The sequence below is a fragment of the Saimiri boliviensis genome, chromosome 6 (genome assembly GCF_048565385.1).
Source record: "Saimiri boliviensis isolate mSaiBol1 chromosome 6, mSaiBol1.pri, whole genome shotgun sequence".
Taxonomy (NCBI): domain Eukaryota; kingdom Metazoa; phylum Chordata; class Mammalia; order Primates; family Cebidae; genus Saimiri; species Saimiri boliviensis.
In genome coordinates, this window is record NC_133454.1 from 73,089,203 (window position 1) to 73,116,347 (window position 27,145).

The window sequence follows — 27,145 nt, forward strand, 5'->3', positions numbered from 1 at the left end:
CATGGACAGAGTTTGCAGCGAGCCGAGATTGCTTCACTGCACTCCAGCCCAGGCAACAAGAGCGAAACTCTGTCTCAAAAAGAATGAATATCTAAAAATAAAAAATAAACTGAAGGTTATGTAAAACTTGAAGTAATTCGCTTGCAATCCTGCTAATAATCCCGGTGCCGTACACCCAGTACGGGCCACTGGAGCTGTTCTGTGGAAGTCGTTGAACTGTTTATTTTGGTATTGTTTGTTTGTTTCCCCGCTGCCCTTTCACATTCAGTTTTAAACTTTTTATTTGTTTTCAGTTTCTCTCTCAATTTTTTTCTTTTTTTAATTTAAGACAGGGTCATGCTCTGTTGCCCAGGCTGGAGCGCAGTGGTGTGATCTCAGTTCACTGCAGCCTCAACCTCTTTGGCCTCTCAAAGTGCTGGGATTACAGGTGTGAGCCATGCCTGGCTGAAAATGTTTGATGCTTATTTGTAATCTACCACCTCTAACAGGCTCTAGTTGTATCTCCACTCCAGGGTCTTCTTGGGGTTTTTTTTGTTTGTTTGTTTGTTTGTTTGTTTGTTTTTGGTTTTTGAGATGGAGCCTCACTCTGTCACCAGGCTGGAGTGCAGTGGTGTGATCTTGGCTCACTGCAACCTCGGCATCCCAGGTTCAGGAGATTCTCCTGCCTCAGCCTCCTGAGTAGCTGGGATTACAGGCGTCTGCCACCATGCCCAGGGAATTTTTGTATTTTTAGTAGAGACACGGTTTAACCATGTTGGTCAGGCTGGTCTCAGACTCTTGACATCAGGTGATCCACCCGCCTTGGCCTCCCAAAGTGTGGGGATTATAGGCATGAGCCACCGTGCCTGGCCATCTTCTTGTTTTATAAAATATGAAGGAGTAGTTGTCAGTAGGATGAGGGTCCAGGGATAGTAAATACTACCTGTACTATTAGCCACCAAACTGGAGTCAAAAAGTAATCTGTCGTGTCTAAAATTGATGTCGTCTAGTAGTTGAACAAGGACTTCACATAAGACCATGAAAGTGAGGCCTGAGCACTAGCTGCGTTGTTGGTGCAGTGTTTCAGTGCTAATGACCATCAACCACCAGTCTAGGGTCCAGAACTCCTGACTTGTATTTACATCTGCATGCTGGACACCTTCCATCTTAGGAAAGGTCCAACAGAAAATTTCCCATTGGTGAGTGTTTTCCACTTCTTCCAGCATGGAGCTATTTTTTATTAAACAATGGAGTGTTATTACCATCTTTAAGTCTGTGGTACTATATTCCACCACAGTCTGACCTAATTCTGCCAGAATCTGGAGCACCACAGAACATGAGAGTGGTAGACAGGACCAGCAGGATGAGAGTGAGTATTTGTAGTAAGCCTCTTTGCTGTCTTTGAGTTTTTCCCGATCTGATCCATTTTTAAATTTTTATTTTGTTATTTTTAGAGTTGGGGTCTTGCTCTGTCACCCAGACTGGAGTGCAGTGGTCCAATCATGGCTCATTGTAGCCTTGAACTCCTGGGCTCAAGCAATCCTCCCACCTCAGACTTCTGAATAGCTGGAACTACAGGCACACACCACCATGCCTGGCTAAGCGGCTGGATTTTTTTTTTTAAAGAGAGGTGTGGTTTTGCTGTGTTGCCCAAGTTGGCCTCAATCTCCAGGCCTCAAGCAATGCCCCCTTTTTCAGCCTCTTCAGTTATTGGAATTAGAGGCACAAGCCGCCAAGCCCAGCTCTGACTCTACTTTTGAACTCCTTCTGTTTCAGAAGTCTTTGTCTTCAGAGAGTGATCATAAACTGAGCCTCTCCACTCCCCCGATATCTTGCCCATGTAACCCCTAAAAAGATTGAGTTGGCTGGGCACAGTGACTCACGCCTGTAATCCCAGCGCTTTGGGAGGCCAAGGTGGGTGGATCATGAGGTCATCAAGAGATCGAGGCCATCCTGGCCAACATGGTGAAACCCCATCTCTACTAAACATACAAAAATTAGCTGGGCATGGTGGCACTCTCCTGTAGTCCCAGCTACTCGGGAGGCTGAGGCAGGAGAATGCTTGACCCTGGGAGGTGGAGGTTGCAGTGAGCCACGATCACACCATTGCGCTCCAGCCTGGCACCTGGCAACAGAGTGAGACCCTGTCTCAAAAAAAAAAAAAAAAGAAAAAAGAAAAAAAAAAGATTGAGTTTTCTGTTTTTATCCCTAGGCTAGACTGACTTTTCATGGTCCTTCCCCAGTCCAAAGGTTAGAAAAGAATTCCCACCTCTGCACATGTCATGTTAAAACACATGTCCCTAGACTGTCAAGTCATACTTAAAATAACTGGGCCAGGTATGGTGGTTCATCCCTGTAATCGTAGCACTTTGGGAGGCTGAGGCAGGAGGATAGCTTGAGGCCAGGAGTTTGAGACCAGCCTGGGCAAGATGACAAGACCCAGTCTCCACAAAAAAATTGTTTAAAATAAAATAAAATAATTGATATGCTGAAGATTACCCAAAATTAGAGTTTCTCCTTAATGCTTCTATGAACTATGTTGTCCTAAAACATCCAGTGATTCCCTTAGTAATTAGGATTAGTTATCCCAGCCAGTAGAGCAACCCATGTCTCTACCTATTGGTCCCGTGGCATGAGGAAAACAAAATGGTGACTGAGTGGTCTTACCTTCCAACGTAATGAGTCTGCAACCATGTTCCCTATTGGAAGCATTTTCTCCCTTAGGAACTAAGGCTTCTAAACCTGCCAGGAATAAGACAGTGAGGACAAGAAGCAAATATTCTTTAACTGGATTATTAGATGTGTTCAAGAGAGGGGCCACTATACTCCGCCTTCCTCCTTCCTATTTTTCAATTGTGTAGATAAAGCCACACCTCATGTGTCTCTGCTGTGGAGAAAACAATCTCATATATTGGTTGCTGATATAAAGAATGTACTGCTCCTCCATTTGTTAGGGTGCTGTACTTCTGCTGGTGCCATAACTGACCTTCAGCAGGTCATTCTTTCAGTAACCATGACCTTCACAGGTGATTCTTTCAAACCAGCTGTTTCTGGGTGATAACATATCCTAACGGTAACATAAATCACGTGGTATGAGCCTGTTGCCACACCTCTTACACTATAAAAGTAGCCTCTTGGTCAGATGTATGGGATACCACGGTAGTAAAGATGACGTTCTTGGCTGGCTACAGTGGCTCCTGCCTGTAATCCCAGGACTGTGGGAGGCCTAAACAGGAGGATTACTTGAGGCTATCCACACATGCTTTCCAGCTTTTCCAACTTTAATGCTAGTCTCTACTCATTCTGACCACTAAGCATGAAAAGAAAGGATTTGAACATAGCAAGATCCTGTCTCTACAAAAATATTTAAAGTTAGCCAGCCATTGTGACATGTGCCTGTAGTCCCAGCTACTCTGAAGGCTGAGGTGGGAGAATACCTTGAGTCTAGGAGAGCTCATATTGGAAGCTACAGTGAGCTATGATTACAAACATTTCATAGCGTAGGTGATAGAGCAAAACCCTGTCTCTTTTTATTTTTTTTATTTTTTTATTTTTTATTTTTATTTTTTTCTTTGTCTTTTTGTTTTTACAAACCCTTGCATCGAGGGCTGACTTTCAATAGATCGCAGCGAGGGAGCTGCTCTGCTACGTACGAAACCCCGACCCAGAAGCAGGTCGTCTACGAATGGTTTAGCGCCAGGTTCCCCACGAACGTGCGTTGCGTGACGGGCGAGGGGGCGGCCGCCTTTCCGGCCGCAAACCCTGTCTCAAAAAAAAAAAAAAAGACACGGTCTGGTAGAAGCATTAGGAACAAGGAAGAAAACTCTGGAAACATATCTATTCCCATGAAAGCACTTTCCCATGGGAATAGATGTGTTTCCAGAGTGTTCAGTTACTACCAGATTCCTGGCTAGTTTCTCTGGAGAATAGTGGCATACTGGGGTCTCGTTCTTGGCCTCTGCAGTTGGCAGTTGGGCACTCACTCGTGGTGAAAGATAAAGACATTGTTAAGCTCGTGCGCATCTTCCATGTCTTCCATCTTGACACTTTGTACCTGCTCCATTGAGCGACAACTGGAGGGGCTGGGGAGGGAGGCCAGCTGACGTCTACGCAACCAGCCGTCTAGTCATCTTGTCCACCTGATCACTGAGTGGCTCGCCTGCGGTGCATGACCCCTGCTGGGCATTTTTTTGGGACGCGATTGCCTTCATACTCTATGCCCATTCCAAGAGGCCCATCTACATATCTCTTCTCCAGGCCATCCATGTCATGAAGCCATAGAGGCCATAGGAGTGGGTCAAGAAGAGGCAATAAACAATGAATCCTGCAACCAATGGAAGGGGTTCAGTCAATTACTAAGTATGTTTATTTTAACTATATATGTAGGAACAAGGGAAAGAACTAGATACATCGGACACACTGTCCAGTGATGGACTAAGGTCAAGACTCCATTTATCACATGGCCTCCATAAGCCCTTGTTCTGACCAGAAGACCAGATTGGCATTTTGTACCACCAATGATTAGTACACACTCAGAACCAGTGTATAATAGCTTCCAGACAGGTTGGGTGTTTTCTCTCCCAGTGCACAGTCATTTTAGTAAGTGGCTGCAGGCCTTTCCAGGGGAGGCTTGGAGGAAAGTTTGTTTGGAATATATACTCACTACCACATTGCAAGGTCTTTCCTTAAAGGGACAGAGCCTTTCTCTCAATCAATGAGCTACAGGCTTGCAAACAGTCTTAGGTTTAATAATTGGGTATGAGGCAGTAAGTTCCCACTGTAGTGACTTGAATCAGGTTTCTATTTTTCAATTATATAGATAAAGCCATACCTTAGTAGACTGTCCATCTGTTCATTTCCAAGAACCCTACCATCCATGAGTTGCTACCACTCATCTTTGAAGGTCAAAGCATTCTAATAGCCTTTCCATCCCTGCAACCTATTACCAGTTCTCAGGTGGCATCTCCCACTACCATCTTTAGCATTGCTTTTTGGGGTGCCCATCAGGTACACATATCTCAGTGCCATTATAAATGGAGCATCCCCTGAAACTTTTCAGGGTCATGGATGAGGGTGGCTGGAGAAATTGCACATTTAGGTCCACTCCAAGATTCCCAACTTCCTGAGATTTTGGACCTTCGACACCTTAACCTCATTGACTCTAGACCACCACTGAATCCCGGTTTCAGTAACTAGTCAAGCAAGCTGTTAAAGTCACTTATGAGCACCCAATTAGTTGCTATAGCCTGAATCCATGTAAGTACACTCCTGTTGATAATTTCATGACTATCAAACTTACATTTCATCCTCTTTGGTCATCTTTGGACCTCTTTGGTCCAATGCATTCCGAATTCATTTTTACACATGCTTTCCAGCTTTTCCAGCTTTAATGCTAGTCTCTACTCATTCTGACCACTAACCATGAGAAGAAAGAAATCAAATTTAGAACTTTCAAGATAACACAGGGTAAATTTTTAAAAATGCATGTAAACTCTTGATGAACAGGACACTTTGGGCTTACACGGATCACTGTGTATAGAATATCCTCCGATTTCTCTCTGATTATCAAACCTTTCATGTTTACGTTGAGGAGGAACTCTCTTTTCCCCCCTAAACCTGGAAATAAGAGCTCCCTAGAGGAGTTAATGCTTTGAAACAGCACATAAGAATCAGAGCAGGAGCATTAAAAAAGTCATTTTACGGAGAAGTGGAGACCCAGGCTGGCAGGACTTGATTGTATTGACTTCAGTGGTTCTGAATCCTGTTTGGACAACAAGTCACACTGAGAGTCTGATAAAAGCTATACATTTTCTCCAGAGAAAATATACATAGACACAAAATTTCCATTTAATTTCTAAGTGCTCAAGAATCCTAGTTATACAGGCTGGACGTGGTGGCTTATGTCTGTAGGTTCAGCACTTTGGGAGGCCAAGGCAGGAAAATCACTGGAAGATAACACAGGAGAATCACTTGAGCCCAGGAGTTCAAGACCAGCCTGGGCAATATAGCAAGACCCTATCTCTACAAAGAATAAAAATTTAGCCAGGCTTGATGGTGAGCCCGAAGTCCTAGTTACTAAGGAGGCTGAGGCAGGAGGATCACAGGAACCCAGGAATCTGAGGCTGTAGTGAGCTAACATCATGTTGCTGCACTCTAGTCTGGAAAGAGAATGAGAACCTGTTTCTTAAAAAAAGAGAATCTCTAGTTATCCAGTTCATTAACCCATAGTTAAGAACCCCATTTCATGTCAGTCTTATACCTTAATCATACTTCTCTCTCTAGAATTTCTTTTAACTAGTTCAATGTATTAAAAATATCCAAGATTCACAAGGATACACACTATCAGTGTCTATCCAATATTATCCATAGTGGTGAGGACTCTGGACAAAGAAATCCATAAAATGTTCTGGTCCTGGGAATAAAATGGGAGTGTTGCCTTCATTTGGCTTGAAACCATTAGCCATTCAACTCAACAAATTCCCTTTGTTTTGAATGAATGCATGCCACATAAACTTCTGATTACAATCTGGGTCCTTGGGTAGCTGCCTACAGGGCAAAGGTGCTCTGATTGGAGAATACGAGTGCCCAGACCCCTCTGCAGAAAGAATTCCAGTATGAATTAACAAACTGACATTCTAGGTTTTTTTTAAATACCATATTTTCTGTGACATTGATTGACGACAGTCCACATATTAAAGGTGATTCTAGGTTTCTGAACTTGTGTGGCAGAGGGAAATGCTTCAATAGAAGATTTGATCTGTGTTTCTAAGCCTGCAAAGCAAAGAGAATATAATGTATTTGCCAAATTTCTAATTTACACCACAGAAATGTGTTGTCTTAGGACAAAGAGTCTGCCAGAGTCACTGACATTATTAATTTTATTCTGGGTCTAAATGAGAAGAATCATGCACAGAATTTCAGACTCTTCTGCAAAACAAAGGCTGTAAGTTATTTATATACATTCAGGAGTTACCGATACAAGCTACAGTCATGCAGTTTCCCTTGACAACCAATTATTATGCAGTGCTTTGGGATTCGAGGTTTCCTACCATAAGAAATAATCTTAAAATTTTGAAAACCCAATGTGCTTAAGGAGACTTTTCAGCTTACTTTACAAAGTTGTTTTTTTTTTAAGGGTAAAAAAATTGAACAGGATGGCTACAAATAAAAATCCTCTATGTGGGCTATAGTCTTGTGATTGTTTTCCCCTTCATATTTCTCTAACAAGATCTTGGGAATGGTTTTATAGCTCTGAATTTCATCTCAGTCTTACACTGTAATCATACTTCTCTCTCTAGAATTTCTTTTTACTGACAACTGACAGATAAGAAGATTGCAGTGTCTATCTTCAGCTAAGATATTTTTTCTTTTTTCTCTTTTCTTTTTTTTTTTTACAAAGTGCTCTGTCACCCAGACTGGAGTGTAGAGGTTCGATCTCAGCTCCCTGAAACCTCCACTTCCTGGGTTCAAGAGATTCTTGTGCCTCAGCTTTCTGAGTAGCTGGGATTGCAGGCATATGCCACCATGCCTGACTAACTTTTGTATTTTTAGTAGAGACAGGATTTCACCATGATGGCCAGGCTGACCTCGAACTCCTGACCTCAAGGGATCTGCCCACCTCGCCCTCCCAAAGTGCTGAGATTACAGGCGTGAGCCACTGTGCCTGGCTTAGCTAAGATTTTATTAGCCAGAACTCAGTGTACAATGCAAGGCTTGTAGAAACCTAGGAATTAATAAATCAAATATGAAAATAATAAATTGAAAGAAAAGTATATCATTCATATGTCATCCAGCACGTGAACTGTCTCCTCAATCAAGTCTAACCTCTCAGTGTGGTCTCTTGAGTTCTTTCACAAATCGCCCCCTACTCATGTATCCAGCTTCCCCTCAATCCCAGCTCCTCTCTGTTTTAGCCGGGCAAACTGTGTCTTTGTGTGGGTTCCCACAGAAGTGGACCACCAGTTGGAAGTGTAGGCGGTTTTGAAGGGAGGTGCAGGAACCCCCGCAGGAGAGATGGAGAAATGACATGGGGAAGCCAGTAAAGGCAGCATCAGGAAGCTGACTACCCCAGAGCACATTCTGATTAAAAGTATAAAACACACCCCTCAGAATCATCTCACTAGGGAGACAAGGAAACTGGCATAGTTGAGGGCTGTTTGCTGGAGAAAGTGTTCGTTCCCCAGCACTTCCAGCCTGCAGAGCTTGGGTGGGTAAGACAGCTTTCTGTGGTTCTGGAAACAGTCCTCAGGCACAGAGATGCATCAGATCCAGAGATGGCAGTGTCTGAGGGGAAAACAGGCAGACCCTGAGAGTCTCTACCATATCCGGCCCCTTCCATAAATAAGTCTGTGCATTCCCAGTTTTTCTCTTCAGAAAACGCTCTACTTTTCTTCCTTCAGCGTTGTCTCAAAACCTTTCTGTCTCAAGAAGCCTTCTCTGAGTAACCCTAACCAACGATGAGAGCAGGTGCGAAGTGTGTGTGCCTTGAATGAATGAGGAATGCTCCTTCTATGTGGGCAGGTTAGACACAATTGCCATCCTCTAAGCAGATGCAGCCCCTGGGGACCCTGGGCTGGCAAGTGGATAATGTCTTTGTGAGAAGAAAATAGTACTCCTTCTGAAGCAGCTCCTGCTGGTGCATACAATGTGGGGAGTGACGGAGGGACTGGGCTTCAGTACACATGCACCCCCTCGGCCAGGCACCTTTATGCAGTACACGAACTAGACAACAGTACCAAGGAAGCCCTGCTTGCTCTGATCACTCCTTTTCTCCATAGCTGTTCAGAATGTATAGATACTTAAACATAGCGGAGCATTCCAGCAGAGCTCCATCAGATCAGACACTGAATGTGTAAAGCTGGCAGCAGCTGCCTAAGCATCTATTTGTGTTCATTAATGTGTGTTGTGACTAAAGGGAGGAGAAATTAGGTGGTCCAGAACCAACTGGACAAAGACACAGGAAAACAGGAAATTGAAGATGATAATCTTGCCTGTGTTCCAACTGTCCCTGGCAGGTTACAAAATATTCTCCACCTAACTCCCAAGATCGTGGAACAGGATCTCTGTCTAAACTTGATATGCCCAATACAATATTTCATCTTCAAAATGATATGGGAGAAAGACGTGACAAATGGAAAGGAAATATGCTACCCACAGTTCAGAGCCTGTAGGGAAATCTAGAAGGAGTAGCAGTTCGGAATGTGTTTGCTCATGTGCTGTTTCCAAGTTCGTATCTGTGCACTACATGCAATGCTAAAGTTCAGTAGTCTTTTTTTCTCTTTGAACATTTAAGATTACATTTATGGGCTGGGCGTGTAATCCCAGCACTTGGGGAGGTGGAGGCAGGTATATCACCTGAAGTCAGGAGTTTGAGGCCACCCTGGCCAACGTGGTGAAACACCGTTTCTACTAACAATACAAAAATTAGCCAGGTGTGGTGGTGGGTGCCTATAATCCCAGCTACTCAAGAGGCTGAGGCAGGAGAATTTAAGGCAGGCTTAAATCCAGGAGGCAGACATTACTGTGATCATGCCATTGCACTTCCAGCCTGGGCAATAAGGGCGAAATCCCATCTAAAAAAAAAAAATTACATTTCTGACATTATAAAAATTAATTAGAATTTCACTTAAAATTGCTTCACGCTGTCACTAAAACTACTTTAGCGTCGATGTGGTCTTTCTTGGGATTGTCTTCATTCATTAATATGTATGTGTCATTTTTACATAGTCATCATTTTAATAGTCACATAATTTCTCAGTACCTATTATTCAAGCCTGCTTCTTGCTTTTCACTCTCAAAAGTAATTTTCTATCAACATCTTATTGATGTATATTTATAACAAATTGGGAAGTTAGTCATCACTGGCCATCTTCCATGTTTCAAACCTGGAAAGTCAAAACTTTCAGGTGTCTAGCTTTTGCAGTCTCTCCTCATAGCCAAGTTCATGCCACTGGCCTTTGTCGCCACATCCCAGGCTGGGGGGTGATTCCTGAGCTCCGGTGCGAGGTGTAGTCAGCACGTCTAGCTCAATACTCATTGATGCTGCAGTCACTGCTCTTGTACCTTTGATACCTGGCCGGACACCACGCTGGGTTCAGGAAATGACAAAGATGCACACGACAGGTTCCTGTTCTCAAGTATTGCCTCACCTTGAAGTTTCTGGGTGCTCTTTTTTACACCCATACCTAGCATGCTAACTCAATGAAACAGAATCATTAGAAACAGAACAGAATGTCCCATCAGAGCCTAAATGGACAAGGGAAATACAGAACCATGACCTTCCACTGTGAATTACCCCTCACAAAGGACATTTGTTTTAAGGACTTGACTTTGCAGTTTTTATTTCCAACAAAAATCCAACTAAAGGAAAAAGAGGTGGTTAACACAGTCAGGGGAACTTGAATGGGATGGGAAAGAGAGGTGGGAAAGTAGAATATTCCTGCTCATCAACTGTCCTGAGGAACTGGGTTTCATCATTTTGACAAGGGACCACATGGGACCAGGCAGCCAGCAGAGCTTCCCTAGGGGCCAGGGGACAATGACATGCTATGGTTAAATTTTAGAATTCCAAAGGGATGTTGCTTCCCTACTTGGAATATTTGGTTATTAATTCCCACGCCCCCTCCTAATTACCACCACTTCCTGTGTCCTCAGCCCTCCTTCACCTTCCCCTAAATTCATTTTCAGGGAGGACTCCAGTTTCTTATTCATTCACCCCACAAATTCTCCAGTTTCCTGATTAATTGGGAACTCTGGCTTTTTTTTTTTTTTTTTTTTTAAGACAGAGTCTTACTCTGTCACCCAGACTGGAGTGCAGTGGCACAATCTCGGCTTACTGCAACTTCTGCCTCCCAGGCTCAAGCAATTCTCCTGCCTCAGCCTCCTGAGTAGCCAGGATTATTGCTGCATGCCACTACTGCCCAGCTAATTTTTGTATTTTTAGTAGAGACAGGGTTTCACCATGTTGGCCAGACTGGTCTCTAACTCCTGACCTCAAATGATCCACCACCTGGGCTTCCCAAAGTGCTGAGATTACAGGCGTGAGTCACCGCACCCAGCCACTCTTGACCTTTTTTATCTTGACAAAAATATACTTCTGCTTTCAAAATGCATTTGATGGTCACTTTTTGTCCACTTAATTACTGACATCTTGCTTGTTGCTGAGTCTCTTTAATATCGAAACCTTCTCAGCTTAAATTACTGTTGCAAATGAGTATGTTTATTTTGACCTGTTTCAGGGACATGGTATCCATTCCCTTCATCCAGTCAGGAAATTTGAATCCTGTTCCCATCATGTTTTCTGCCTCTCTCTCCTCTGTCTTCTTCTAATAATTCTTTTTGATGCTTTTTTTTGTTTTGTTTTACAACACAGGGTCTCACTGTGTCACTCAGGCTGGAGTGCAGTAGCAACAGCTTGGCTCACTGCAACCCCCACCCGCTGGGTTCAAGAAATCCTCCCACCTCAGCCTCCCATATAGCTGGGATTACAGGCATATGCCACACGAAACCTAATCATTAACAGTTGGTTTCTCTTGGGTTTCTCAACTTTGCACCTCCATATGACTTGGGAGTCTTTACTTACACATTATGAAAACTAACTCAAGCTAATTAAGCCAAATTTGGGGAACAGAAGTTGGGGGACAATTTATTTTCTTGTTGTTGTTTGAGATAGAGTCTCACTCATGTCACCCAGGCTGGAGTGCAATGGCATGATCTTGGCTCACTGCAACTTCTGCCTCCCAAGTTCAAGCAATTCTCCTGCCTCAGCCTCCCAAGTAGCTGGCATTACGGGCGTCTGCCACCAGGCCTGGCTAGTTTTTGTGTTTTTGGTAGAGATGGGGTTTCATCATGTTGGTCAGGCTGATCTCACACTCCTGACCTCAAGTGATTTTCCTGGCTCAACCTCCCAAAGTGCTGGGATTACAGGCGTGAGCCACCACACCTGGATTAGACCATGACTAACTCTTAAGAGACATAAGCCAATGAACAATAAGTTTTCCTCTTCTGATGGAAAAGCTTTGAGAAAGGGCCCAGTGAGAGGCAGATTCTGCTTGAAATGTTCAGGAATCATTGGTGTGGGATAGAAGCGTGGAATAGAGAAGAATAGAGAGAATCCTGTAAAATATCTGAGCACTGGTCACAACTCAGGCCAGTGATACTTCCGTTGCAGCCACTCTATCAGGAATACCCTTTCATCTCAACCCTTTTTCTATGGGTTTCTTCAGGATAGGGAAAATGAAGACATATAGAGTGGCACGATGGCCCCGGTGTAGCCATGAACAGCATGTTCACAGTCACAGCCATCTCAGAATGAAGCATGCACAGGGTTTCCCTCTCAGAAGCTAGGTGGTACTAAATGGTTAGAGTCCTTTTCTATTATATTCTTTTAGTCTTTATATACAATAATCTTTTAAGCCAGGCGCGGTAGCTCACACCTATAATCCCAGCACTTTGGGAGGCCAAGGCGGGTGGATCACAAGGTCAAGAGATCAAGACCATCCTGGTCAACATGGTGAAACCCTGTCTCTACTAAAAATACAAAAATTAGCTGGGCATGGTGGTGCACGCCTGTAGTCCCAGCCACTCGGGAGGCTGAGGCAGGAGAATTGCTTGAACCAGGAGGCGGAGGTTGCAGTGAGCCAAGATCACGCCATTGCACTCTGGGCACTCCAGCCTGGGTAACAAGAGCAAAGCTCCATCTCAAAAAAAATAATAATCTTTTGACTTCTAGTTCAAGAAAAAAAAACACATGTTTGTGCCTTTGCCCACATAAGAACCATGATAGAAAATAAAATTTAAGGCCGGGCGCAGTGGCTCATGCCTGTAATCCCAGCACTTTGGGAGGCCAAGGCAAGCAAATCACTTGAGCTCAGGAGTTCAAGACTAGCCTGACCATCATGGTGAAACCCCACCTCTGCTATAATTAGCCGGGTGTGGTAGCAGGTGCCTGTAATCCCAGCTACTCAGGAGGAGGAAGCAGGAGAATTACTTGAACCCAGGAGGCAGGGGTTGCTGTAAGCCCAGATCATGCCATTGCACTCCAGCCTAGGTGGCAGAGAGAGACTCCATCTCAAAAAAACAAAAAAGAAAAAATATATTTAAAAAGTTATAAGCCCACAGCAAAGAAAAAATAAGAGAGAGCACATCAGTGTAAAAGAAATTTCAATGCATTTTGAAAAGAAAGAAAGTGGATGAAGAAATAGTTACAGGTAAAGCAGGTGCTAGAAGCTGCAGCCTGGAATATGCAAAAGGGTGTGGGGAACAGAGTTGAGAAACCAGCTCTCTCTGTTGCCCAGGCTGGAATGCAGTGATGCAATCTCGGATCACTGCAACTTCTGCCTCCTGGGTTCAAGCGACTCTTCTGCCTCAGCCTCCCAAGTAGCTGGGACTACAGGTGCACGCCACCACATCTGGCTAATTTTTGTTTTTTGTTTGTTTGTTTGTTTGTTTGTTTGTTTGTTTGTTTGTTTTTGAGAGATGGGGTTTCACCATATTGGCCAGGCTGGTATTGAACTCCTCACCTCCTTAGAACCCTAAGACTCAGAAATGCTAGGACAGCCACAGGAAGAAAGTCGACTTGCCCATGAAACTGGGAAATAATTTGATGTTCTATAGATAGAACATGGTGCCCTTCTTGCACCTGCTCCTGCCCCACCTACACACAGAAACCCTTGCAGGCAGGCATCTGTCTCTCAAACAAATATTTAGAATATGCTTCTCTAACATCTGCACTCTAGCTAGCTGGTTACTGGGTCAGCCTAGAACAAATCCCTCTAATAAACGAGCCCAATACATGCTCATAGAGTCCCAGTTGGGTATTTATGGCTCATTCTTAAAAATAAATGAAGTATTCCCAGGCATCTGAAAGCCTGCAAGATGAAACAGAGTAACCAAGAGGCTATGAAAAACAAGAACAAGGCTGAGGGTGGGTAGCTTATGCTAGCACTAATTCTAGTACTTTGGGAGGCTGAGGCAAGAAGATTGCTTGAGCCCAGGAGTTCAAGACCAGCCTGGGCAACATAGGGAGACCCTGTAGCTGCTAAAAAAAAATTTTTTTAAATTGTCGAGCCTGGTGGTGCACTCATGTAGTCCCAGTTCCTTGGAAGACCTGCTTGAGCCTAGGAGGTCAAGACTGCAGTGAATATGTTTGTGTCACTGCACTCCAGCCTGGGCAACAGAGTGAGACCCTGTCTCTAAAATAAAAAACAAGACAAAGAAAAACAAGAACAAGAGGCTATGAAAAAGAACCACCAGCTGCTGGGATCTAAAGATATCACTGGCCAGGCATGGTGGCTCACACCTGTAATCCTAGCTCTTTGGGAGGCCAAGGCAGGCAGGTCATCTAAGATCAGGATTTCAAGACCAGCCTGGCCAACATGGTGAAATCCCATCTCTACTAAAAATATAAAAATTAGCCAGAAGTAGTGGCACACGTCTGTAATCCCAGCCTCTCAGGAGATGGAGGTTGCAGTGAGCTGAGATCATGCCACTGAACTCCAGCCTGGGTGACAGAGTGAGATTCTGTCTCAAAAAGAAAAAAAGAAAAGAATATTGGTGAAATAAATAATGCAATAGAAGTACTGTACAATAGAAAACATGAGAAAAAAAGATTAGCAACATCATAATACAGAAACTCTAGAAATTACAAATGGGTAAAACAAGGAGTGAGAAATTATCGGAGATACCAGAGGAGAATTGACCACAACTAAAGGACACAGATCACCAGACGAAAAGGGTCTATCAAGTTCCAAGCACGTGAATAAAAGAGACTCGCATCTTGATAAATCATTGTGAAATTTCAGAACTCCACGAAAAAAGAGGAGACTAAAAAATTCCAAAGATAGAAAAACGAAAGGTGACTTTCAAATTAAACTTGGGAATTAGACTCACATGGAACTGCTAATCTGTAGTCCTAGGTGCTAAGACAATGGAATTAATGCCTTTAAGTTCCCAGGGGAAAGGTTTTCAATTTTAATTTCATGTTCTGCCAAATTTTCTGTCAAGTGTGAAGGTAGACTAAAGATATTTTTAGACAAACAAGGAATCAGAATTTTTACCTCCAACGTAACCCCTAGGAGGAAGTTACTTGAAGATAAGCTCCAATAAAACAAATGAATGGCCGGGTACGCTGGCTCACGCCTGTAATCCCAGCACTTTGGGAGGCCGAGGCAGGTGGATCACAAGGTCAGGAGTTTGAGACCAGCCTGGCCAATATGGTGAAACCCAGTCTCTACTGAAAACAAAAATTAGCCAGGCATGGTGGCATGCACCTGTAATCCCAGCTACCCAGGAGACTGAGGCAGAAGAATCCCTTGAACCTGGAAGGGCGGAGGTTGCAGTGAGTCGATATCATACCACTGCACTCCAGCCTGGGCGACAGAGCTAGACTATCTAAAAAAAAAAAAAAAAAAAAAAAAACCTAGTGAGTAAACCTACCAAGAACCAGCTCAGCAGTAGAAACCCCCACCCAGGTGGCACTGAAGGAATTGAGAAGCAGACACCCAGACACTCAGTTAGAACAGCAAAATGAGACTATCCAGGGGCCAACAGCCTTCCAAGCTGAAAGCCTCAGGGGGCTGGCAGCATTCTGGGCTGAGGGCTTGAGCAGACTTTGACCCATGCATTTATTCTCTCTGAACAGGTGATTATTAACAAACAGATGTTCAGTATTTTCTCATTATTTTCTCATAACACAAAAATATACCAAGTAGGCAGCTGGTGCCCGCTTATCATTGGTCACAGACAAACTAAAAAGTATTCTCCACAAGGGAGCCATGGGGGCAGGGTCACATATGCCGTGCTTCAAGAATTGCTTTAACCAGTGTATGATAGTTATATATTGTCCTGCTGCTTTAGAATGTCCCAAGTAATATATTCTATCATACACTCAGCATTTCTCAGCAACCATATGCTTAGCATTTCTCAACATAAAACAACAAAGATGCAGACTTGAGATTGAAGCCAGTAGGCTAATGAAGGGAAATCTCAGTAGGCAACCAATCCAGATTGGAGCAGGAGGGTGGAGGACTCCAGCAGGGAGAGAGCTGGAGAATATGGTAAGAAATTTGATCTCCTAGAGAATTTAGAGAAAGTTAAGGAAGTAATGAATGAAAGCCTTTTTCCCTTCTGAAAAACCATTGTCTTTCATTTCCACAAAATTGCTTCAAAATCCTTTCCTGATGAATCTACAGTACCATTCTCTCCTCTTCTCTGTATCCATTCCAGGAAGTGCTCAGGAGATGAATCTCTCAGGAGAGCCTACCTACTCAGAAACTGGAGGTGTCACCAGGCGCTATGGCGCACGCCTGTAATCCCAGCACTTTGGGAGACTGAGGTAGGTGGATCGTTTGAGCTCAGGAGTTTGACACCAGCCTGAGCAACATGGTGAAACCCCATCTCTACCAAAAATACAAAAATTAGCCAGGCACGGTGGCCCATATCTGTAGTCCCAGCTACTCTGGAGGCTGAAGTAGGAGGATTGCTGAAGCCTGGGAAGTTGAGGCTGCAGTGAGCCATGATTGCACCTCTGCACTCCAGTCTGGGTGACAGAGCAAGACCTCTGTCTCAAAAAAGAAGAAGAAGGAGAAGGAAAAGGAGGGGGAGAGGGGGAAAAGAGGTGAATGGGGAGGAGGAGGAGAAGGAGAAGAAGAAATTTGAAGTGTGGCACCTGAAACTTTCTCCCAGAGTTCTGTTTACGAGAATTGATATATATGAGGGGAGGGGAGATGGGCATTGGGGTTGAAGGAAGTTAGGGTTGAGGGAAAATTATAAGGAAATGGAGAATTACATGATATCTATTCCCCAGTTAGCTCAAGGCCCTTCTCCAATCAGCCATTTGATTTAAGTGGGGCTCTGCTCTCAAGCCTAAGGGTGGCCCATATAAGCCAGGCTGAAGATAAACAACACAAAGCACTCACCAATGACCTGACTGGTTAAGAGGCAGTACTCACCCCAGTATATCCCATCACAGGGAGTCTTAGGACTTTAGATGGAAAAGTTGAGGCACAGATGTTTACACTTTCCTGCTGGACATGAACCTGGAATGATGTAGCCCCCAGAAGTTGCCAACAGTCATGTCAAAACCACAGAGGAGAGAGACTCTCACTGAGAATCAGACCAACATACACTGGGAGCAGAGCCCAAGGTCAGGGGCTCCATGTCCTGATTATGTTTCACAAGCTGCCATCTCGGTCACAACTGTAGCCAGCCCTAATCTGGGACTTTTCTGTTGCGTGAGCCTATCTCCACTTTTTGCTTACAATGAAAATATTCTGAACTAAAATAGATTGTATGCATTTTCATATTGATTTTTAACTTAGATTGAACAGAATGTATTATGGCAAAAGAAAAGAATAATAATATTTTTATTGTATTTCATTTATCTTTATGTGACATAGTATCATCAAGCAATATCAGTGTTTTTCACTTTGACGATATCAACCTAAAAGTACAGATGATAGAAACAGAGGGGGGAGGTAAAAGGAAGAGTAAATAAAGAACAAGAGCACCAATATCTTAAAAACCTGGGGTCAAGAGACAGCCTATAAGCAATGAAACAAGAAATAAAGGTGTAAGTTAGCATTTAAAGTTACAGAAATAATAGATAAGGCACCTCAAACAATGTTACAAGCATATTGGGAGGACGAGGAAGGAGAGTAAAAGATATGTACCCCAGGACCTTGAGAAAATGGAGTATGGTTCCAAAATCACTAAAAACAAAACAAAGCTGCTTTGACCTCCAATCCTGTGAGAAAAAGATTTTTTTTGAGCACCAAGTAAAAGAGGGAAAAATTAAAGGGAAGGAAAATCGATTTAAACGGTAAGGTCCAGATGCAGAAAACTAGAGGAGAAATTGGAATGAAACTGTGAGCAATGGTATTTGTCTATGTGGCCCTTATAAGCGTTTGGTACTCGCTTTGAGACTGGTCTGGGAAGCTTGGCGTTTCTTTTTCCTTTTGGATAACTGATGTACAACCGATGATTATGAATCTGATCATCTGGATGTGCACACTTGGTAGCCCGAGGATGCTTCAGCTGAGGTTAAAAAAGAAAATGAATTGGAGTCTTATAAACTAGGGGAATAAAACTAATGAAAACGTGGCTTGCTTTGAGAGCTGTTTACATCAGTGTTGGTGAGAAAATGTAAAAATTATCAGCTGAAAACAGGAGGGAGATTTAATATCTCAGATTAGAGAAAAGTAACAATAACCTTGATAAAGGTAGTGGTAGCTTGGAGCATGATATGACATAGACACATGATAGGATGTACTCATGACTCCTTACATAAAAGGGAGAGTGGGGGAGAAACAAAAAAATGCACGCTAGGTCATCAAAGTGACCTAAGAATACTCCAGTATTGATCTGCCTTCCCCTGGTTAATGAGTGGCACCAGCCTAGGTCCCAAATTTTGGCTCTAATATTTTTCTCTTAGAAGAAGGACTAAGATTCTAGGGAAAAAACTGATTCCACCTTTTTATTTTTATTTATATTCTTTTTGAGATGGAGTTTTGCTCTCATTGCCCAGGCTGGAGTACAATGGCATGATCTCAGCTCACTACAACCTCTGCCTCCTGGATTCAACCGATTCTCCCACCTCAGCCTCTGGAGTAGCTGGGATTACAGGCATGCACCACCACACCTGGCTAATTTTGTATTTTTTTTTTTTTTTTTTAGTAGAGACAGGGTTTCTCCATGTTGGTCAGGCTGGTCTTGAACTCCCAACCTCAGATGATCCGCCCACCTCAGCCTCCCAAAGTGCTTGGATTTACAGGCGTTAGCTACCACACCCAGTCTGATTCCACCTTTTGAGGTAGAAAGCATTTCATACTGAGCCTGGAACATCCTGTCATTCAAGAAAGCAGAGTTGTGAGTAGCCAAAGAGTGACCACATAAACTCCAGAGACGGAAAAAATGACCACAGTGAATCAGAAAGAATTGAGTCTATTGAAAGAACTGTGAGTTCACAAGTATCCTAAATAGAAGGAAGCCTTCACAAAGGGAACTAAAAGCTAGTGATGGCCTGACGCAGTGGCACACTCTTGTAGTCCCAGCTTCTTGGGAGACTGAGGCAGGAGGATTGCTTGAGCCCAGGAAGTGATCGTGCCACTGCACTCCAGCCTAAGCAACACAGTGAGACTCTGCCTCAAAAAATAAAAACACAAGTAAAAAGAAAAAGTAGTAATAATGTGCACACTAGCTTGCAATATTATTAGTTTAAAATTTTGTATTGATCAGCCCAAACTATGTGGGTCTTACACTGGTACTTTGGTCGTACCCCAGAAAATAAAATTTAGGAGTAGGTTTGGGGAGAAAAAAATCTTAGAAAGATACACGTCAAACATGGAAAGTTGTTTTTTGGCTTTTGGTGGGTTTTTTTTTGTTTTTGTTTGTTTTTGTTTTTGTTTTGAGAAAGAGTCTTTCTCTGTCACCCAGGCTGGAGTGCAATGGTGCAATCTGGGTTCAATGCAACCTCCACCTCCTGGATTCAAGCAATTCTGCTGCCTCGGCCTCCTAAGGAGCTGGGACTACAGGTGCACACCAGCACTCCTGGCTAATTTTTTGTATTTTTAGTAGAGATGGGGTTTCATCATGTTGGCCAGGATGGTCTTGAACTCCTGATCTCAGGTGATCCGCCCACCTCAGCCTCTCAAAGTTCTGGGAGTACAGGCGTAAGCCACCGCACCTGGCCAAAAGTATTTTTTAAAGTAAGAGTGTACTTGTAGAAGGTGGGGGTATACTTGTAGAAAGTGAAAGTAATTTTGTGGATCTTTCAGTGCAATGGAAGATGGAAAATGTAAGTAAAAGGTGGAGAAACATTAGCTAGGCAATACTGAACAGAGAGCAAGTCTACTAGGATGGAAGAAGCAAAGGTATCAAGATTAGTTAATAGTAATAAAAAGCACAAACCCAGTAAGCTCAGGTTATCGTGTAGAGGTCACAAATCCTTCTGAAGAGTGGGCCCAGAGGAAGGTGGAGGTTTGTACATCTCTTGGAAAAAGTGGGAAACTGTCTGGGCTGGCAGTGTCAGGCTGAATGAGCTCAAACAAGTGCAAAGTCAGTTCAGGTAAAAGGAGTTGGTGTCACAGCAAAAGAGAATAGGAGAAATGTCAAGAAATTAAAAATAGACTCCTTTTCTTAAGAAGGTAAAGAATCAAAGAGTTATATAAAATAGGTGAGAGAATGAAAAGAAAAATAGAAGAATAGGAAAGTCTGTCTAAGTGTAATGTGTCTTAGAAATAAGTAGACATGTACCAAGTGCAAGCAAAGGACAGTCCCTTGCTAAACACACAACCAAAAGACAACGAAAAAGCAGACAGCCCAGCATAACTGAATGAGACCTCACTCAGTGTTTGTGTGATCGTGACCGGCAGAGGCTAGTGTGCTGGCTCCGCTAGAATTAGAGGTGACATGTGTTGTCCTGGAGGCCTCCCTGTCCACAGAAGGGAGGAGGGAGGAGCTCGTGCATTCAGAGCAGGACACATCCCCCATGCCTGCGGGACTCCCCGCCTCTCTCAGCAGGGCTGAGTGGGAAGCCCTGAACGGGAACACTCTGGACAAGAGCTCACACTCCCACTTCCCTGAACACTTGCAGCCGCTCTGTCACTCTGTACCTGGGGACTGTTGGATGAAGGTCCTCACTAGGACCTTCAGCATTGTGCATGTAGCCAACGCATCATTCCTCATTCCCCACCTCGAATCCCAATTCAGCTTATGTATTGCCTTTTAACGCCATCTGCCACAGCTCATCTCCCAAAACCTTTCCACCGTGCACTCTGGAGCTCAAGGTTACTCATCAGCAGAGCATTCTGCACCCCAGCCCTCATTCCAAAATGTTCTCTTCGGCTGGGCGCAGTGGCTCACGCCTGTAATCCCAGCACTTTGAGAAGCCGAGGCGGGCAGATCACCAAGTCAAGAGATTGAGACCATTCAGGCCAACACGGTGAAACCCGTCTCTACTAAAATAAAAATACAAAAAATTAGCTGGGCATGGTGGTGCGCACCTGTAGTTCCAGCTACTTGGGAGGCTAAGGCAGGAGAATTGCTTGAACCTGGGAGGCAGAGGTTGCAGTGAGCTGAGATCATGCCACTGCGCTACAGCCTGGGGCCTGGTGACAGAGTGAGACTCTGTCTCAAAAAAAAAAAAAAAAAAAGTTCTCTTCATCCTCATGCTCTAAGGATACTTCTTTCTCTGCAGTCCTCTTCCGAGGCGGTTGCTTGCTCTCCGGCAGCCCTGGTAACACTGGGCCTGGGTGTGAGTTAGATGTTCTTGTTTCCTGTCGCTATCCCAGATGCCCTCTCTCTTTCAGACTCAGTATCCACAATCCACAGTCCCTCTGCCTGCGGGCATCTCTGCCACCTTCCCCCATGCTTTGAAGAGTTTAGGTCCTGGATCATCCCCGCCAACATTCCTAAAGATTTCCATACCCACATGGATGATTATTCCAGGAATCTGGACTCCAGGTTCCATGATTCTCTCTTCTCCAGTGAACTGGTCATCCATTCCACCTATGTGATTCCCGTCCATGGTCATATTCTAGGTCTTGTCATCACAATCACCTCAATCCCATCACGAGTTGAGTTTCAAATATCCCATTCTCTGAACACACCTCTTTCCTGGCCAGGGTCCCTGGAACACGGAGTCAGCCTGAGGCAAAGCAAATGTGCTGATGCTTTACTGAGAAAGAAGCAAGAATGAGGGAAAGGAACAGTCAGGCAGGGAAGTTGGGAGAGCAGCCACAACGTGCGCCGTAGAGCTGGCAACGTCTTCCAAGACTATCCAACTGCGGAGCACACTGGGCTCCTCCAGGGAGGACAGAGGACCATGGCTAAACACAACCCAGAGAGGCATGAAGAGGCCATTCAACTCCTTCTCAGGCCTTCTGGCGTTCTCTTTGGTCAAAATCATCCCGGGGGAGCTTTAATTCCCTATGGTTTGCAGGTTGTGTGTTGACCACTCTGGGAAGTCTCAGGGGAAGCCAGAGCCCCCATGGGTCCAGTCAGGTTGGATGTGGTATCGGAGCTGCCACAGCAACTATGGCAGTGGCTATGACAGAAGCTGTGCTGAAGCCTTGTCCAACCCCGAGGGACTGCCGAGGCAGCCAGAGTGACGCCCATGACCACTGGAATGGAATGAGCCATCCCCAGGGTCAATCCAGCCAGAAAATAGGGCAAGAGGCTCAGGCCTCAGGGAAGAAGAGGGCAAAAGTCAGGTTCAGCATATCTGGGGTGCAGAGAAACTGGGTCTTGCACATCCATCCGTTGCTGCACACAGATCTGCTCAGACCCATTCATTTCGGAATCTTGCATGAGAAAAAAAATGATGCTCTCACTTTTCCTTAGAAGGGAATTTTAAACCCAGTTCTTCAAGCTGATGGGCAATTCCAATCTCCCAAAAAAGGAATTAGAAAACCAAGTTAAATCTCATTATTACAGCTGGTTGTAATTGATATCCAGGGCCATAACTGATAATCTCATGTTGCACCTCTACCAACCATCCCAGGTTTTCCTCACCCTCAGTCAGCACTTTGGCTGGTCTGGGTCACTGACCTGGTGAAATGACCTAAACCTTCAGACCTCTGGCCTTGCTTTTGTCAGGCTATGGTTGCTGCAGTTAACCACTCACAGTTCTCACTGGGCAGAGAAGCACCGAGAAATGCCCCAGCAAATCCCCCAAGTTCCAAACATGCTCCTTCCTTCCTTCCTTCCTTTCCCCCTCTTTCTTTTTCTTTCTTTCTTTCTTTCTTTCTTTCTTTCTTTCTTTCTTTCCTTCCTTCCCTTCCTTCTTTCTTTATTTACTTCCCTCTCTCTCTCTCTCTTTCTCTTTCCCTTCCTCCTTCCTTCCTTCCTCTCTCTCTCTCTCTCTCTGTCTTTCTTATATGGGATCTCACTCTGTTGCCCAAGCTGGAGTACAGTGATGTGATCATAGTTCACTGTGACCTCAAACTCATAGGCTCAAGTGACCCTTTGGCCTCAACCTCCTGAGTAGCCAGGACTACAGGCCCACATCAGCATGCCTGGATAATTTTGAAAAAATGTTTTATAGAGACAGGGGTCTCACTGTGTTTCCCAGGCTGGGAGCTCTTTCTTTCTCCCTTATGAAATGGCAACCCCTGATATTGATGTTGACTCAGGATCGACTACTCCTGCCAGTACAGAAATTCTTTGTCTGCTGATCCTCTGGCTTGAGGAGCCCAGAGTGGCCAAACATGACCACAGCTTCCAGTTCCCAGGTGGAAGCACACATGAGCAGTTCTTCTCAGTACCTACGACTACAGGAAACATGAATTCCACAAGTGGGTCATTGAGAGAAATGGTGTTCAGGGGCAATGCTTCTATCACCTTGTAGCCACCCAGGCCTGTGTATTCTAGCTATTAAGGCAGAAAAAAACCATCCCAGACCAGCATGGTGGCTCACACCTGTAGTCCCAGCACTTTGGGAGGCCAAGGCAGGTAGATCACCTGAGGTCAGGAGTTTGAGAACAGCCTGGCTAACATGGCAAAAACCTGTCCCTACTAAAAATACAAAAATTAGCTGGGTGTGGTGGCAGACGCCTGTAATCCCAGCTACTAGGGAGGCTGGGGCAGGAGAATCACTTAATCCTGGGAGGCAGAGGTTGCAGTGAGCCGAGATTGCGCCACTGCACTCCAGCCTGGGCAATAAAAATGAAACTCTGTCTCAAAAAAAAAAAAAGGCCAGGCTTGGTGGATCTGTCTCAAAAAAAAAAAAGGCTGAGGTGGGTGGATCACGAGGTCAGGAGATCAAGATCATCCTGGCCAACATGGTGAAACCCCATCTCTACTAAAAATACAAAAAAAAAGCTGGACATGGTGGCATGCACCTGTAGTCCCAGCTACTGGGGAGGCTGAGGCAGGGGAATTGCTTGAACCTGGGAGGTGGAGGTTGCAGTGAGCCGAGATCATGCTACTGCACTCCAGGCTAGCGACAGAGCAAGACTCTGTCTCGAAAAAAAATCCCATCCAGCAGCACAAGAGTAATGCATTCCTGAGAAAATTGCAATGCTTAACACCACCACCAGTGCGTGAAAGATGCAAGGTAGTATTCCTTCCACAATCCTATTTAATTTGTCCTTTTGGCAGATGCAGAATCTGATGAACTTGGAACATGACTATAGATTATTATAAATGTAATCAGGTAGGGAATCCAATTAGACCCGAAACCTGGATGTGGTAACTTTAACAGAACAAATCAATATAGCCTCCGGCCTCTAGGAAGTGTTTTCTTTTTCATTCAAAATCGAACTGCCTTTGTGTGGCCTGACAGCTGTATTCCTTCACTGTTTTTCCTCAGGGTTATGTTAACCTTCTTCACTCTGGTACAGTATAGCCGGAAGGGGCCTCGATTACCTTGATAACCCACAGAACATTGCGCTGCTCCAACGCACTGATAATATTATGCTAATTGGACCTGGTGAGAAAGAAGTATCAAGCATCCCACATACTTTAGTAGAACAGATGCATTTCAGAAACTGGCCAATAAACCCTGTGAAAATTCAGGGACCTGACACATAGGGAAGTTTCTAGGGGTCCCCAGCCTGCAGCATGCTGATGATAGCTTTAAAATGAGAGACAGGTTGCTTCGCCTTCCATTGTCCACTATGAATAAAGAGGCACAGTGTTTCGTAGGCTCGTTTGGATTTCGGAGGCAACATATTCTATATTTGAACTTGTCACTCCAATCCATTCACCAAGGAATCTATAAGGTTTACAGTTTTGTTGTTGTTTTAGACAGAGTCTCTCTAACTCCATCACCCAGGCTGGAGTGCAGTGCAGTGGCATGATCTCAGCTCACTGCAACTTCTGCCTCCCAGGTTCAAGTGATTCTTGTGCCTCAGCCTCCCAAGTAGCTGGGTTTACAGGTGTGCACCACCATGCCTGGCTAATTTTTGTATTTTTAGTAGAGAAGGGGTTTTGCCATGTTGGCCAGGCTGGTCTCGAATTTCTGACCTCGAGTGATTCTCCCTGGAATCTTGACTTCCCAAAGTGCTGGATTACACGTGTGAGCCACTACACCTGGCCAGGTTTTACAGTCTTGTGTAGGACCCAAAGCAAGAGAAATCTCTGCCACAGGTCTAAGTTATTCAAGCTTCCTTGTCACTTGGGTCTTGAGTCCCAGCAAACACCATGGTATGGGAAGTGTCTGTAAAAGAAAGAGAAATTGTATGGGGAGCCTTTGCCACGCCCCAGTAGGAGAATCACAGTGCAGACCCTTTGGAGTTTGGAGTAAAATCATGCCCTTTTCCGCTAGCTATTCTCCATTTGAAAAGCAAATCTTAATTACCACTAGGTTTTGGTCATTTAAATATATTTTTAAAATGAAACATTAAATGAGGATGCAAACAGATTTCTGCTTGAGGTGGGAATGATCAGCACAAGATGAGTTTGCAGTCACAAAGAACTGTCAATCACAGTAATAGCCAAAGTCAAAGGGAAGCTAAGGAGATGTGACACAGGGCACCATAGACACTGGTCACTTCTTGTGCCACTGAGATCCCTTTGTAGCCCATTCTGTTACTCCTTTGGATTTAAGTTGGAGTAGGTGAAAAAGATAAAGATTTCATGTATAGGGATTACTGAGCCAAGCTACAATCCCACTGGTTACCCAAAATGGTAATTGACATTATCTTTCTTCTCTACCATGCCCTCCCCTCCACCCCCATTCTAGCACTGCATCTTGTCTAGTTTGCCGGCCTGGCAGGAGGACTCAGATCATCTCTCGGGAGTCTGAGCTCTTGGTTGCCTTGCCTTTGTCAGGTGGTGGTTGCTGCAATTGCTCGTTCACAGTTATTATTAGGCTTGGCATTACTGAGAAACGCCATAGAATCCCAGCATTCTAGACGTTTTTTTCAGGATCCTCATCACTGGCAGCTACCTTCGGTCATTATGATAATTAGGGTCAACTATGGCTGTCAGTATAACTTTTAGTGCCTGCTGGTCCACAAGCATAAGGAACTCAAAGTGACCGGATCACAGTTACAGGTTCAGATTGAGTGGAGGCTTTATTGCGTCCCCTAGTGGAAAAGTCCTCCTCCCAGAGAACCAGGACCTTAAATCCAGCAGCCCAGGGTTGAGGGGATGAGCGAATATTTGGGGGTTGGTTACTAGAAGTGATGATGAGAGGGGCCAATCTTCCGTCTTTGTGTATTGGCTATTGGTTTAGTAAGTACACTTCACCCTGGAGGACAGGACTCCACCCCCAAAACACTGTCCTCAAGTTGGCACCTTACATGAGCCTTTCACAGGCCATCTCACCATTCTGTTTGCCAGCTGCTTTCACGTATAAAATATACGGTAGAACCAGTGGTTGTTGTGATTGCTGTTATGCACCTCCTTTGCCATAAAATGGATCCTCTGGTCTCGGGCAACATCTTATGAGATCCCATGTGAGCTGATCAGGCATTCTCTAAGTCCAAGTCTTTGGGATAATAGTGTTGGGAAACGCACTTAAGGCAGGAAAGGCAAACATTTCGAGAGCAGCCATCAGTTTCAGAAAGGGAGAATCGCATCCCCCTCCATTAGAAATGGTCCTTTCACTTCACTTTGTATCTGCTTCCAAATATCCAGCCACATGATTCTTCCCCTACACCAGCTTGTCTCAAATTCTCCAGTCTTGACCTTTCCAGAATCCTGGGCAACCAGCTAAATCATTCTCCACTGCCCAGGGGTTTATGTGTATTCTTACCTCAAACTACTTTCCCTCTATTCAAAGTGACAACCAAGTGTCCTATTCACTACACTTTCTTTTAGGGTCCCTCCTAGTGAAGCATTAGTGTGGCAGCTGTCCAGCTTTGGTTACAAAAACATACTGAGTCCCCCCATCTATAACCATCCCCCATTTTTTTCTCCTTCGTCAGCTGGTTGTAAAGAAAACCTCCATGAGGTTGCACGTGTGAATTAAGGAAGAGGTGTGAATGCAACCAAGGTGGGTGATATAGACTGGGCCACTCCTTCATGTAACTTACTTGGAACTTAGAATCTGCTCTAGACTGATCCCAAATATACCATTTCCCCACTAAATGGCAAGGCAGCTTCCACTGTAGCCTGGATTTGCTGTAAGGCCCTGTATTTCTCTGAGCTCCACTTGAAACTAGCATCCTTCCTAGTCATTTGATAAATAGGTCAAAACGGTAATTCTAAATGTAATGTATAT

The 27,145-nt window shown here is 44.4% G+C and overlaps 1 protein-coding gene across 1 annotated transcript in view; it reads left to right on the forward strand.

Moving 5' to 3' along the window:
- Nucleotides 1–27,145, forward strand: part of CLPB (ClpB family mitochondrial disaggregase) — a 275,007-nt gene that overhangs the window by 57,117 nt on the left and 190,745 nt on the right. The window contains exon 4 of the mRNA XM_074400970.1: nt 16,204–16,312. The gene's annotated coding sequence lies outside the window, so the exon portion shown is untranslated. The remainder of the gene's footprint in view (nt 1–16,203; nt 16,313–27,145) is intronic.